At 38.5% G+C, this 16,820-nt stretch overlaps 1 pseudogene; it reads left to right on the forward strand.

The window, feature by feature from the left end:
* The first annotated feature begins 5,271 nt into the window (after positions 1-5,271).
* Positions 5,272-15,905, forward strand: LOC103540126 (serine/threonine-protein kinase MARK2 pseudogene; annotated as a pseudogene).
* The last annotated feature ends 915 nt before the right edge of the window (positions 15,906-16,820 follow it).

A 16,820-nucleotide genomic window follows, 5' to 3' on the forward strand; every position in this document is an offset into this window, starting at 1 on the left:
TCTTAAGAGATGATGAGACCATAGTTGAAAAGTCAGAGGCAGTATTAGGCACCTATTGAGGAATTAGCAGAGAGATGAGAGACAGGGGGCTTGGGAGGCAGCAAATGGGAGAGGGAGGGAGGAGGGAGAAGGATGTAGTCCAATTTGGTCAGGCACCATGCCTTCTTTTTCTAGGGAAAGCTGCAAAGTCGTGATATCCAAAAGCCAATCAAACAAGAGGCTAGTCAGGAGGGTGGCCTGACTCTCCATTTTCCTGGAGACACAGCTTTAAGAAAGAAGGGGTCCTCAAAGCTTGGGGTGAGGTGACTGTGCATCTCCAAGAGATGAAGGGTAGAATGTCACCTATTGATCACACTGTTATTATAACTCTGTTCCTCAGCGCTTGCAACTAAAGGAGTAGATTTTAATTTGTCAGAAAATCAAATTTTGGTTTCATTGTTTATTCACTTGCTTATGCATTTATTTTTTTAATCAACAAATAAAATTTGAAAATCTACTATAGGCAAAGTCAGAGATGCTCCAAAATTTTTTGTTAGATGTTTTGTGAAAGGAAAAATAGGAAGGAGGAAAGACAAAATTTTAGTGTGAAAGTAAGGGCCCGACAGAAATGTCAGGAATGGAGGAAGTTCAAGAATTTGAATCTGCTTTCAGATGTACCTGAATGTGAAGTCAGTACGCTCACATGAGCTTCCCCCGGGATACCATTCTCACACAGGTGGAACTCACTTCAAAATAAGGATCAATTATAAAGCTTGGTTATAAATTCCTTGAAACTTAAATCATATTGCCTCAAAAACACAATGCCATGCATGGTAGAAACTTCCAATGTCTTCCTCATAAATACCTCATTAATCCCTAACGTGGCAGGGAATAAAACTACCAGTGTTAATAGAAGTGTGCAATTAATCTTCCTGCCATGTCCCTAGAGCTCCGGTTTAGAAATGCTGCCTTAATTGGATTATGGTCAAGTTGCACTTAACTGTGGAAATTCAACTAAACAGCACTAGGGAAAAAGTTAGAGGCGGGCAGAAATAAAGAGAAACATTTTAAATGGCAGTCATTGGTCCCATCTGACATTTCCTCCAAAGAGATTATGTCCAAGAGTGAACATGAGATGGTGGCATGAGACCGGTGGCTTCAGTACGTCTCATCCGCATGTACCCACTTTTCATAATGTGAGTGTCTCCCACTGAAAGTGATTCCTGAGTTAAAGACACACAGGGGGCTTATGAGTCAGGAGTGTAGGAAGAGTTTTCCTATGTATGGAAGCCAGAGCCACTGTTCCATCTCTAGATGCTGCTTTCCTCTTTAAGATTTATCTCTTGGAAACTGTTGGCTTCCTATCTAATTATTACAATGGATTTTCCAATGAGAACGTCACTCTGCTTCTCCCTGAAGACCCTCACTTCTCTCTTTAGTGACCCAAATTTTCTGACTCCCATCTCTGGGTTCTTAGTACAACTAGAACTCTATGGCAACTCTCTGAATGGTCCTGCCGTGTGCTTCCCCTCTCATTGAGAGCAGCCAGGGGCAGTATTGTCCAATTCTTTTCCTCTGTGCTTTCTTTGAATATATATACCCGAATGTTATTATCTCAATGCTAGAGGTTTGATATTACCACTGCATCTACACTGTGCTTTAATAGATCTACAAGCATTAGATGAAGTTTATGACTCCTAATAAGTAGCATCCTTTCTCAGTGGTAAGGTCCACTTTTAAAGGCCACTGTATCAAAAGCAGACTCCAGCTTCATCACTCAATCCTTTTTCCCATAAGGGCAGCAAAAGTCAAGGTCTTTGTTTTTGATAATATGCAGTAGGAAAATCTTTGACCTCTGGGGGAAGGAAAACAGTGCCCACCAGTAGGCCTGGCACATAGTATGAGGTCAGTAGATATTGTGCAGCAGTACCATTGGCAAGGTTGAATTGGGAAACCCCGAGTGTAAAGAGGCCAACACATTTCGTGATGTAAAATACTGTATTTATTTGAATCTAAGTTACTATTATAGTGTCATTATTTTACGAACTACAAAGGAAGAAAAAGTATAGTCAACTTTTGACAATATTTTCTTACATAGAAATTTTATTTTAGATGTATTTTAGATATAGAGTTTTAATACATATGTTGCTGCTCTATTCTATAACTTTGGAAATATACAATATCTTCTGTTTCACTTCTTGATCATAGTGTATTATTTTTGAGAACTTTTTTTGTTGTTATATACTTTTTATTTTTTATTGAAGTAACATTGGATTGTAGCATTATATAGCTTTCAGAAGTACATTGTAATATATTTCGAATTCTGTATAGATTACATCATGTACACCACCCAAAAACTAATTATAGCCTATCACTACACATGTGAGCCCAATCACCCCTTTTGCCCTCCTCCCTCCCCCCTTTCGCTATGGTAACCACCAATCCAGTCTCTGTTGCTACATGTTTGTCATTGTTTTTATCTTCTACTTATGAGTGAGATCATACGGTATTTGTCTTTCTCCCTCTGACTTATTTCACTTAGGATAATACCCTCAAGGTCCATCCGTGTTGTCACAAATGGCTGGATTTCATCATTTCTTATGGCTGAATAGTATTCCAATGTGCATAAATACCACATCTTCTTTATCCGTTCGTCCCTTGATGGGCACCTAGGTTGCTTCCATGTCTTGGCTAATGTCAGTAATGCTGCCGTGAACATAGGGGTGCATGTATCTTTATGCATTTGTGTTTTCAAGTTCTTTGGATAAATACCCAGCAGTGGACATTTTTAATGGCAACTCAACTCAACACATCTAGTACTAGCAATGCAAATAATGCACAAATCCATGAGACCATGGACAGCTATGACAAAGCTTTCCCAAATCAGGCCATAACGACCTGCAACAGAAGTGGCTGCGGCTGGCAGCCTGGCTGATGCATATTGAAACAGTCCATCGACCCTAAGGGATATCAGATTTCAGGAATTTGCACTACATGAAAAAAAATACAACTAAAATTTTTGAAATAGCATAGACAAGCTCTCTGCTTTTATCGCAATGAATTTCATAAACTTAAGGGTAGCTCTACTCCAATCAAATGAAGTGCAGATATGTGGGACAAGAGTTAATTCTGAGGAAATTGATTCTAACATGTTGAAGTTTGTTACCATGACAGGAAAATCATTGCTGCATGGGGTTTGCTGTCTGTCTCTGGTAACAGATACCAAGCTTGCCATTAAAGCAAGAACACAGCGATGGAGGGAAATCGTGAGCACGCAGAGGACAAGCTGCTTTCTACTAACAGTGATGGCTAACACCTGCGTCTATAGAGCGCATCATGCACTCAAAGTTTTATCATACATTATTTCTACTAAACTTCAAGGCAATTTTATGAGTTAAGGACTATTGTTAGCACATTTTGTAAATGAAGAATTGAATTGCAGAAAGGCTAAATAACTCACCTGATATCCCATAGCTAGTAAATAGAGGGACAGAATTCAAAATTAAGCAGTCTGTCTGCAAAGCTCAAGCATTTCCTGCTCTGCTCTGCCGTCTCCTGGCAAGTCAGCTTGGACCCGTAGCCTTCCTCTTTATGTGCCAGGTGTTCATAAATTAGGCATTTGTGAGCTGGGAAATCGCTCTGAAACTTTGGCTTTCTATCAGAAGCAATCATGATTCACTCCTGGCTTCACTGTGGGACCAATTGACACAGGTGCACTTGGTATCAGGATGTTTGAGAATGAGTGGTTGTAAAGCACTTGTTTGTTTTTCTTTATGTATTTTTCCTAGAAGTTTTTAGTTTACAGGGTTATAAAATTATTTTTCAGTTACAAAATTAATAGTGTGCACTGTTAAAATTTTAGTCAATAAATAAATTTTAGTCAATAAATATAAAAGCAAAAGAGTTTCCTTCTTCCGTTCCCAACTACTCCAAGGGTAAATCACAGTTCACACTTTGCTGTGTATCTTCTATGATGATTTTTATATTTATATAGACACAAGTTTTAAGTCTTATAAAAATTACATCAAAGTACTTATATTGTTATAAAACCTGCCTTTTTACTCACCAATGTATCATTAAAATAGAAACTCAATTCGATCTGTTTCAGCTTAAAAGAGGAAATTATTGGCTCATGTATTCCAAGGAAGAAGTGAACGATTAAACTGTGGGAGCAGAAGGGTGGAGCTGGGCCTCAGCATCTCCTGGAACCAAAAACTTGAACACACTTCTCTACTGTCAGAGTTTTACAAATTGTCTGCTTAGTTGTTTCTCTCATTGCAAAGCAAATTCTCTCTACAGGACAGGAAATGTTGCTGCCAGCATTCCCCAGGTGGGGCATTGGAGGCACACAGTCTCTCTTGCTCAGTTCCACTTGAAAAAAAATATCTATGGCATGATTCAAATCAATTCAACTTGGGTTAGGTCTGCATCTCTGGATCAATCAACTGTATGCAAGAGACTGGGAATTATGACTGTCACATCTTTGTTCATGTACCCAAGCCTGGAACATTCAACAGTGGCCCATGGGACAGGATCATTGCAAATATGCCAATTTCCATCTTGAACCAAATACTTGGGGACAGGAACTGGGTGTAGTTTCCAGAAGTATTGATGGTCTTTCCATATCCCTAAAAAAATATCTCAAGGGCAAAGTTTATCTGGACGGGCAAAATGATAGGAGCCCATTGAATAAAGTATGAATGTTGCGTAGATAACTTGTCATCTCTTTATGGATGTGCATTCATCTTAGCTCTTATTTTTCATCATTACACATATTTCCCATTATTATAAATAATGCTACTATGATTATCTTTGCACACATATCTTTGTGTCCATATAAACATGTCTGTAGAACAGACTTGTAGAAATGGACCCACAAATTAAAAGTATATACATGTTTTAATTTTATAGATATTGTAAAATTCCCACTTAAAAAATATTTGTACCAGTTTACACTACCATCAACGGTGAATGATTTTGCCCCTTTCAAATCCCCCCGAAAATATTAGATACCATTAACTGGAAGGAAATTAAACTCTTTCAGAAGTGGATTATAAATTCATCACCTCAAGATAATTGAAATTTCTAAACTCTGTTTTCACATTAGTTCAAGTTATGTGGCTTTGAGAGTGAATTGGCACTGAATAGGTATTAAACTTCAGAAATTTGGAGATCTTTTTCACCAACAGAGGAAGAACAATTTGATGTCAAAAGTGTGTAGAGAGATGACTTGGGTTCTTTCTTAGGAAACAGAAAACTCTATGAAAGATCTCTTGAAATCTGGCGTCATTGATGGCCAAGTCCAACATTCATTCGTTGCCTCTTTCTCAATCCAACGGCAACTGTCAGTCTTCTACATCAGGAATCATTGCGTGCAGTGAGGACAGTGAAAGTGGAAGTAAAAGGTGTACCCAAGAGAGCCTCATACAGACGGAGGATATATTTGTGTATTCATTTTTTTAGATGACTCAATTATGTTCTGAACACACATACTATATTTCTCTCAAAATATTTTGTACAATGACTCACCTGGAGATCTTGTAAAAATGCAAATTCCAATTCAGCTGTTTAGGGACAAAGCCAAGAGTTTACCTTGCTAACAAGCACCCAGGTGTGCTGAGGCTGATGGTCTGTGAACACATGGTAGCGAGAAACTGGCTTACTGGTACAAAAAAGAGAGAGAAGTCATCTGAGATTTAAGCATCATTATGTTAATTTTAGAGATGAGGATATCAGTTCACAGACAAGTTATTGGCCTAAGGTCACACGGATCTTAAATTTTGAAGCCATGATTGAACCCCAGGTCAGCTTGAGTAAACAATCCAGTTTTTTCTTAGCCGCAAGTGAACAATCAAGTGTTCAAGTCTCAGAGTCTGAGAGTTTGAAATTAAAAAGGCAACTTAAGGAGAATCTCACATACTTACTATCAAAGACTTCATGACCTAGTTGAGGAAACACAAAACATTATATACAATGTGATATGTTCTGTAATACAGGGATATGTAAGAGAGAGTTGCAATTTATAGGAATTTTATTTTTCTTATAAAGTTACTGTTTATATTGGATGCAAACTAGAAAATATGTAAATGAAAAAATAAAAATTAAATTACCAATCATCTCAACATCCAGAGATTATAATCAATAATATGTATATGTTTTGTATATCATTATATTTTACAGGCATTTTTTCTATAAATACATAGATTTATGTCAAAATATCTCAGAAATAGTTTCTGGGACAAGACCAACAGGTAGTGTCTGACATCAGTTTAACCCTTCCGGAAACTCAAGGCTGGCTGTTTCACCTACAAGTCACAGTCAGCATCTGCCAAACTTCTCTGCATAGAGAATTTTTTCTAATGTTCATGTGGTTGGCTGTCTCCCCTATGGTATTAAATAATCCTTACAAGACAATCAAGTATATTAATTATATTGTGTTTTGTATTTCTTTATTATATTATCTTATACTCTTCTTCCTCACCTCTTACCCCAAGAATAACAGCAATCATTAAATTGTTTATATATGTAATTTAGAATGAAATAAATGGCACCAGAAGGGATGGACTTCAAGGATTCTCTTCTTCTTTCTCATCAATTCAAAAGTTATGTGTTATTTTGTTGTTCAAGCTCCAAGTTGTCCAAGAACTTTCCCATATATAGAGACTTATTTTTGTCTATAAGTAGCCCTTGTTCAGCTCTTCATGGTAACAGGAAGAAAACCAATATACTTTATTTTCTGAAATTTATTTCCAGGTCCTTATTTACTTATTTTATCACCAAACATGTTTTAAAACTCTATGTGCCAGGTCTTGCATTAGAAGTGGAAATGTAGAAATACATATAAAATAGCCTTCCTTCCAACAAGCTCATAAGCTGGTTGGAAAGACCAAAATGGGAAAAAGTCAAGAGGACATGGTGGTCCTACAGCAGAGACATGGACAAGTCTTGGTGGGGCCACAGAAAAGTAGCTGTCCCCCAGAGTTTGGAAAGAGCCTGCCAGTGCATTCTTTTCAAAACATATGTGATCATGGCATGAACTTCCTTAAAATCTTTTAATGTTCTTAAGATAAATTAGTTTAGCTGGCCTTCCCAGATCTCACCAACTCAATTCACTTCCCCTACTTTGCTTTCTGTGTTCTATCCGTATTGATCTTCATTCAGCGCACTCACAATTCATTGCTTTTCCACTGTGTGTTACCATTGCCTCAAAAACTTGTATGCCTCACAAACTTCACTTACTATATCTATCTCAAATATCTATCTATCTAATATTTACATTAGTTCCACTTCCCCAAGGAGAATATCTTCAATCTATCCAAATAAGTTAATTCACCTTCTTTTAGTAGTATCCTCTGCATGAGTAGATTAATTATTTGTTCAAAATTTGTGTTTATCACAAGGTCACAAGTTCTTTGATGAGAAGACGGTCCTTTTCATTCACCACGGTATATCTAGTGTCAATCATGGTGCCTGGGACACAGCAGGATCTTGATGTATAGTTGAAATTTTTTTAAGTCATGAAGAAATTAACTTGGTAATGATAAATGAATAGGTGCAAAAAAGGCAACTAGAATGAGTAAGACATTCTGGGGGAAAAGGGGATAGAATGTGCAATGTCTTAAAAAGTGAAAAGTATAGTATGTTCTAGACACTGTATGTAATTTGTTATGTTTTGAACATAGAGTGTGAAAGTAGAACAAGGGGAATAAAGGGATGGAGTAGGGTTTATCATAAACATTCTTGAATGATACAGCAGAATTTTCAATTTACTCTATTGGCGGAGTTGGACTACGGAAGGATTGTAAAGAGACAGGGTGTGAAGTCATTTGGGTTTGTAAAATAATACCATTGTCAAAATGTGAAGATGCTAGAAGATGGAAAAAGAAATTAGGAGGCTGGTGCAATTATCTGCATGGTGGAAGTGGACCCTGAGATACCTGTGTATCCATGGAGACAGAGTGAAGCAATATAAACAACGCTAAGGAATAGTAAGGCTCTCTGGTTTCTGATTTAAATAATCCACAGCCTGATTCCTCTAAAAAGATAGAAAAGAGATTTTCACTCCAAACATAATAGCATGGGTATTTTTCTCTAGTGTGGAAAAATATATCCTTATATCTTTAACTTTTATGAGAAAACTGGAGTCAGATGACATTATGTTAAAATAAACTTTCAGGGCCGGCCCCATGGCCTAGTGGTTAAGTTCGCATGTTCCACTTCGATGGCCCAGGGTTTTGCTGGTTCAGATCATGGGCGCGGACATGGCACTGCTTGTCAGGCCACGTTGAGGTGGCGTCCCACATGCCACAACTAGAAGGACCCACAACTAATATATACAACTATATACTGGGGGGATTTGGGGAGAAAAAAAAAAGAAGATTGGGAACAGTTGTTAGCTCAGGTGCCAATCTTTAACAAGTAAATAAATAAAAATAAAATAAACTTTCAGCTTTGACTTCCTACATAACAGTGTGAGTCACTCTGCTGACCCACTCACCAGGGAAACTGGTAAAAAATATTCTTTTTAAAAAAACAACCGTTTAAAGCCTCTGGATATGGTCCCAAGGACAAACAGCAAATTAAAAGACATATATTCAAGAACATTTATGAAAATTCAGTGAGAAAGGGGAGAATCTGTGGTATCTGAAATAAGGCCACTGCCTCTCTTCTTCCTCCCAGGTCAGTGAAGCAGAGAGTCCACACTAGACTGTCATAGCCAAGAACACAGGACTTTCTCTCCCCTAAGCTCCCAGACTTTCTTCCAAGAGGAACAGGACATGAATGTTTTGTATCTTGCCTACAGGTACCTGTTGCTGAGGCTAAGTCCCCCGTAACTGTAGGTTAGAGGTGGTGCCTTCCTTCTTCCATCCAGCCCCTTCTTGTGGAATGGAGGCCCTACCTTAGGTGCAGCATGCTGAGACACTAGGGCTGTGATCACCCTTGACCCAGCATGTGAGGCAATGTTTCCACGACAGGAGATGCAAGTCAAGAAAACTAGGCTGCTTCCCCAACACACACCTGGATACTCACCTCCTAGAGCAGGAGTGTCAGAGAAAATTTGCCATTGTCCTCCCCCCCCCCCGCCCCCCATCTTCAGAGTCCTGAGTCAGAGACTTTGCATGGGAGGAAAAATGGACCCAAAAACAGATAGTTCCTAATCACTTCACAAAGAACTGACTTCTTTTGCAACAGAGTCTACAGAAGGGCATTCCCAAAAAGAGTTCTTTGAAGAGAAAGCAGTGTTCTTTTCATTCACCACAGTATATCCACTAGAAGTTGCGGTGAAAGGTGATTGGGAAGAGATTCAAGATACAGGCTAAATGGTGGACTGGCTGGTTTGCTTAAGAGAACTGAGAAATAATACATCTGGGAGGAGTCTTCCTGAGGTCAAGAGATGTCAAATGGTGACCTCAGAAACTGTTCTATTGAAGGAACTATAATTTGATTGAATTCGTTTGTAGAGGAATTATGCCATAGGACATTTTTGAAAACAACAGAGGAATCAACTGGCAATTAGTGGAGTTTAAGTATTCACCTGGTCAGAGAAAGAGGAAGAGAGCCTACCAAAACCACTGTCATTCCAGGGCAGCTGTGGCTATATTCAAAGATGCACCCCCCTGAGCAGCAATATAAGAGGCTTAACACTGTAGGAGGGAGGAAAAATAAATTTCACTAAAATAGTCCATCCAGGCATAAAGAAAGAAATAAGTAAATAACAAGCTGGAGAGTAGGTGCAGGGACCATTACACAAAGTTGCTAAATGTATTACATAAAATGTCCCATGTCCAAAAAGACACTATGATGTATGCAAAGAAACAAGAAAGTATGAACCATAAACTGGGGAAAAAGCAGACAACAGAAACTGCCTGCAAGAATGACCAGATGTTGATTTTATCAGCAAAAGACTGATCATGTTAACAGAACTAAAGGAAACTATGATTAAAGACATAATGGAAAGGATGATAGCAATGATAATATTGCATCAAATAGAGAATATCAATAAAGAGATAAAAACTATAAAAAGAACAAGATAGAAATTTAGGAGTTGAAAAGTACAGTAATGGAAAGAAAAAACACATTAGATGCACTCCATAGTAGATATGAACTGGCAGAAGAGAGAATAAGCAAACATGAAGGTTGATTGATACAGATTGTGCAGGCAGAAGAACAGAGAGAAAAAGAATGAAGAGTGAAGAGAGCCTCAGAGAAATGTGGGGCATCATTAAACACATAAATATGAAGCCTAGTACCTGAGGGTTAATATTCAATAAGATTGACTTTTGACCTTGTTATGAGAAGAAGTTAATCTTGTCAATTTGCGGATTTCTTGGTTAACCTGGGGAGTAACTAAAGGGTGAGAAGGATTTATCAGCTTGTTTTACAAAAGAAAGAGAATGCCTTCAACATCACCAATAACTAGCCCTAGCTGCCATTGATACTCAAAAGTCAGACTTCCCAAGGGCTTATCAGGAGTGAAAGAAAAGCAATTACCCCTTTGTTTCTCCAAAACTCCTCCTGCCACACTCCTTAGCTCTATAAAACCCCCTGCCTTCTTCTTTTGTTAAGGTGAATTTGAGAGAACCCATGCTCCTCCCTTCCCATCTTGGGCAATTGGAATAAACCTTTCTCTATCTCCAAGCTCCAATGTTGCAGTGTTTGGCTTACTGGGCATCAGAAGCATGGACTTGAGATTAAGAATTTCAGTATCCAATATACACATAATGGGAGTACAAGGAGTAGAAAGACAAAGGAGCAGAAAACATATTCAAAAAAACAATGGCTGATAAATTCACAATTTATTGAAAAACAATCATCTACACATCCAGGAAGCTCAACAAACTACAAGTAGGATAAACACAAAGAAATCCACAAACAGACATAGAGTAAAATACTAAAATTTAAAGTTAAGGAGAAAAACCTTGAGAGAAGAAAGAGAAAAATGACTCATTACTTACAAAGGAACCATAATAACACTTACAGCTGACCTCTCAGCAGAAGTAATAGAGGCCAGAAGGTAGTGGGATAACATATTCAAGGTATTCAAAAAAAATTATCAGGCAAGAAAACAAAGCAAAGCTATTTCTCAAAGTTGAAGGCAAAATAAAGACTTTCTCAAATAAAAACTGAGAGAATTTGTGGTTAGCAGGCCAATCTTATAAGAAGTACTGAAGAAATTTTTCAGGTTGAAAGCAAGTGACCCCAGATAGTAATTTGAATCCACATGAAAATACAAGGAGCCTGGTAGAGGTAATTATGTAATTATAAAAGGCAGTATAAATGTATATCTTGTCTCCATTTTTCTCTTAACTCATTTAAAAAGCAATTGAATAAAATAATACATATGTATTGCATGGTTGGAACTATACTATGTAAAAATGTAATATATTTGCCAATAACAATATAAAGTAGGAGTGTGGAAGCAAAGCTATTTTGAGCTAAGGAAATGAATACATATGGGCTAGTAAACTTATCACAATGTGTAATTGAGTTTGTAACATTAAGAAACATAATATGCATAATAATAACACCATGAAAAGGAGAAAAAGGAATAGAGTTATATCAGAGCAATGTTTTTATATACCACTGGAATTCAGCTAGTATACATCTGATGCTGATTCTGATAAAATTGTATAGGATAAAACTTAGATAGAACAATCATTAAAAATAAACTAAAAAGATATACTGAAAAATTATTAAAGAAATCCAAAGCCTCCACTAGAAAATATTTAATTAATGCAAAACACAGTAGTAAAGGAGGAATAGAGGAACAGAAAAATATGATACAGAGAAAATGAAAACTAAAATGCCAGACATAGACCCACCTGTAGCGATAATAACATTAATGTCCATAATAGTTCCACAGTAAGTGGAAACTAGAATTAACATTTTCCTTGTTATTATTGTTATGATTACTTTGTTACCTGTCTCAAAGGATGCAAGTGTGATCAAGTTAAGTGATGTTAGCATAGTCCTGGACCATGGCAGGCTCTCAGGCATGAGATTCTTTCTTTTCATCATGGAAGAAACAGGAGAGTCAGATGTTATATATCTCATATATTAAAACAATTTCCTAAAAATAGAATTCTAATTTTGAGCTAATGTTTTGACTTTTATATCCTTGGTGCCATTATGCAAATTGGACTCGAACAAAGAGATTTACAGTTAATCAGAACCTGAATTTGTTTTGTTTTTTTTGGAGAGGGAGCAATTTTTACAAGAATGTACTGTTAACAAGGTGTGACAATAAGTGTAATGAATGTTAGGGCCAGCATCACATTCTTAATTTAATCCTTCTGTAAGCTATTAATTACCATTCCAGGACTTTCTGTTGACTTCCTATGAAGTATTGACATATGAGAAAGATACTTAGAAAATTCAATCACAAATTTGAATCTATTTGATTAGAAACCATAAAACTTACTACAAAGCAATGGTAATCAAAACAATGTGGTACTAACACAAGGATAAACATATAGATCAATTAAATAAAATTGAGAGTCTAGAAATAAATTCATGCATCTCTGATCAACTGATTTTTGGCAAATGTACCAAGACCATTTAATGGAAGAAAGAATAGTTATTTAAATAGAGGCCTCCATGACAGCTATATAGCCACATGCAAAAGAATGAAGGTAGACCTCTCAATTCACACCACATACAAAAATTAACTCAAAATGTATCAAAGATTTAAATGTAAGAGCTAACACCATACAACTGTTGGAAGAAAACATAGGGGTAAGCATTCTTGACCTTGGATTTAGCAAAGTGTCCTTAATTGTGACACTAAATAACAAAAAAACAAAGAAAAAAATAAGCTAATTGGACTTCATTAAAATTAAACTCTTGTGTTTCTAAGAACACCATCAAAAAAAGTGAAAAGGCAAATCACGTAAGGGAAAAAACTATTGATATATCATATATCTGTTAAGGGACTTGTATTCAGAATATATAAAGAACTCTTACAATTCAATAATACAAAGACAACATTAAAAAGTGGGCAAAGGATCTGAGTAGATGTTTCTCTAAGGAGGAGATAAAAATGGCCAACAAGCACATTAAAAGATTCTTGACATCGTTAGTCATCACAGAAGAGCAAATCAAACTACAATGAGATACCACTTTTCACTCACTAGGATAGCTAGAATCAGAAAGTCAGATAATAACAAGTGTTGGCAAAGGTGTGGAGAAATTGGCACCCTCATAGACTGCTGGTGGGAAAATAAAATGGTGCAGCTGCTTTGGAAAACCATCTGACAGTTCCTCAAAAACATAAACATAGGTTTACTATACAACCCAGTAATTCTACTGTTAGGTATATACCCAAGAGAAATCAAAACATATGCCTACACAGAAACTAGTACTGGAATGCTTATAACAGCATTATTTATAAAAGCCAAAAGGTGGAGTCAGCCCAAACGTCCCTGAATGGATGGATGAATGCAAGGTAGTATATCCATACAGTGAAATATTACTCAGCCATAAAAACCATAACGTACTGATACACACTACAACATGAGTGAAACTTGAAAACATTATGATAAGTGAAAGAAGCCAGACACAAAAGACCACATTTTATAAAATTCTTTTCATATGATATGTCCAGATCAGGTTAATTTACAGAAATAGAGAGTAGATTACTGATAGCTTAGGACCGGATGTGTGTGATGTGGTTCAGGGGTGATACCTAAAAGACCATGGGGTTTCTTTTTGAGATGATGAAATGTTCTAAAATTGCTGTGGTGATGGTTGTAAATATGCTAAAAACTGTTGAACTGTACAGTTTACGTATATGATTTGTAAGGTATGTGAATTATGTCCCAATAAAGCTGTTTAAAAAAAGTGAGAAAACTGATGATAATACCTAGCCTTGATAACTTCAGTTCTTGCTATGACTTCAAAAGGACTCATTGTGTTGTAATTCTAAGCCCATGGCTGGGCCTCAGGAATCTACTTGCTATCTAGGTCCACACTCTTTCTAAATCAGGAAGCTGGTTTCCAATGACCTGAGAGAATTTGACCAAAATTAGCTTGTCCCCTCCTTAAAACACATCCTGTTGGCATAATGAGATTTTTATCTATTTTGTTTGTTATTAATTTTTTCTTTATCCTGTTATTTTTCTTTGTTTCTTTTTTGGTTGTTTTCTTCCTTGAGGAAGATTTGCCCTGAGATAACATCTGTGCCAACCTTCCTCTATTCTGTATGTGGGTTGCCACTGCCACAGCATGGCCACCATTGAGTGGTGCAGGTGTGCACCCAGGAACCAACCTGGGCTTCTGAGGCAGAGCACACTGAACTAAACCACCAGGCCACAGTGCCAACCCTTCTTTGTTTTTTATTCTTTTCTTTTTCCTATTTTTCTTTTCTCTATTCCTCATAATTTTTTTCTTGAGTTAGTATTTCTTTTTCTTTTTCTTTTTGTCTGGCATTGTATTTTGACTCTATTATACAATCAGTTTGTCAGCTAGACTTGGAAATGACTTTCTCTTCAGATGATTTGGATGAAGACTGTCACCAGCTTTTCTCAATTTTAAGCTTATTTTGGGACACCTTGAGTGCAAGCCCAGCAGTAGGTCCAACGGGCAGCAGACCTCGGAGCCATCTATACTGAAGAGGAGACTTATACTGGCAAAGCAAGCTCTTCATGACCATCACCAAGGATAACTTGGCAAAGGTGAAGTAGGGCCAGCACATCCTGAGTAGGAGCCGTGACAATCAGCCTCCAGAAAATATCCTGTGAAGTAGGAATCATAAGGTCACTTGACTCATCCCAACATCGTTAAATTATTTGAAGTGATCAAGACGGAACAAACGCTCTACCTCATCATGGAGTATGCTAGTGGAAGAGAGGTGTTTGATTACCCAGTGGCTCGTGACATGTGAAAGGAAAAGAGGCTTGAGACAAATTCCACCAGAAAATATCTGCCCTGCAGTATGACCACAGGAAGTGGGTTGTATATAGAGCATTAAAGGCAGAAAACCTGCTCTTGGATACCAAAAGGAACATCAAGATTGTAGACTTTGACTTCAGCAACAAATTTACCTTTGGCAACAAACTGGATACCTTCTGCAATAGCTCTTTTGCTGCCCCAGAACTATTCCAAGGCAAAACTCATGATGGACCCATGTTGGAGATGTGGAGCCTGAAAGTCATCTTATATATGGTGGTCATTTGATCCCTGCCTTCTCAAGAGTCATAAGAATCTCAAGGAGTCATAAGCACAGGGTCTGAATGGAATATACCACATTCTCTTCTACTTGTCCATGGAGCGTGAAAACCTGCTCTAGAAATTTCTCATTCTCAATCCTGCCAAGAAAGGCACTTTTGAGCAAATTATGAAAGATCCACGGCTGAATGTCGGTCATAAAGGTGAACTAAAGCCTTAAGTGGAGCTACTCTCCGACCACAAGGACCCCAGAGGACTGAGTGGATGGTGTCAATGGGTTACACACAAGAAGAGATCAATGACTCACTGATGAGCCAGAAGTATGAGGCCATGGTCAGCTCATCTGACCAACATCAGCACTCCTTCGCCATCCCACACGGTACAGCATGGCCTCTCTGCCAACCCCAACCAGTGGGGTTTTAGTAATTGACCTGGTCCTGCCATTCCCATCTCTAATTCTTGGAATACTCAGAGTAGCAGTGCAGAAAATCAGCAGCCTTAGGAGGACCAGGAATCAGAACAGAAGACCAGCATTACAGTCAACATGCCTGCGACCTCCCTGCCTGGCCTGGAGACGATGATAACTCTTGTTCCCTCCAAACAACAACCTCTCCACCAACACAAATTAAATCAGGAACTCCCCCCTTTTGGAGAGGGCCAGCCTCACCCATCTAGAAAGCAAGGAGCCTAACAAGGCTAGGGTCTGGGGCCTCCGCTGTTTCAAGGCAGAGCCTGGCCCTGCCTGCAATAGAAACCCATAACAGCCTTGGTGCAGCCCAGCCAGGCCTTTGGGAGGTACCCCCACAGATGGTAATGATGAGGTGCCTCAGCAGGGCCCCCTCGGCATGTCCCTGTGCCTGGCCCCTCTGCCTACACAACGGCAGCAGTGGCAGTGCCGCAAACAGGAGATTCCTTCCATGCCAGCAGCTCTGATATGCACAACCAGGAGAATTCGCTCTTTGGGAAGACCCCAGCTTCTCCATTTGGCAACAGTCAGGGCTGCAGGGGACTATTGGGAGCTGCTGCAGCAAGATCATATTCAAGTTTTTGGACACATCTGTGTTTCAGGTTTACCATAAGGAGCCAGAATGAACCTGAAAGTGAAGACCTAGCAGAGATGCTCACACTTACATGGTGGGCAACAGAGGCAATGATAAAAGAATTTTGAAAGGCTGAGTAGTGCTCACTCTGCTTTACGTGGAACATGAAGATCAGAAGTCCCATGGAGTCAATTGGGAGATCTGTGAAGTCCTTGATGCAAACAGCTGCCATGGGAGCTAAACAAAAAATATGTGTTGCTGTGCATGCACAGCTCCCAGCCCCAAGAGGACTACCTCCAGTGGAAGACGGAGGTGTGCAAGGTGCCACAGGAAACTCTCAGTGTATTCAACATCTGGCCTTCAAAACATTGCCTCTAAAATCCCCATGGAATTTTAGCTTTAAACGGCTGCCAGGAGCCACCAGGGAGACAAGAGGAGAGGTAGGCTGGCCCTATGTGCCAGGCCAGCCACTCTACCTCCACATGAAAGAAACTGCAGAGACTGGTGTGTTTCCCCGGGGGCACTTCTCCCCTCCTCTGACTTTCTCTGCCTTTTCTTCTGTTTTTCTGGGGCAGGGGAGATGGTTCTATTGAAAGAAAGACAGTCTATCCAAATAGAAAACATATGTATACTTCT

The sequence above is a fragment of the Equus przewalskii genome, chromosome 1 (genome assembly GCF_037783145.1).
Source record: "Equus przewalskii isolate Varuska chromosome 1, EquPr2, whole genome shotgun sequence".
Classification (NCBI taxonomy): domain Eukaryota; kingdom Metazoa; phylum Chordata; class Mammalia; order Perissodactyla; family Equidae; genus Equus; species Equus przewalskii.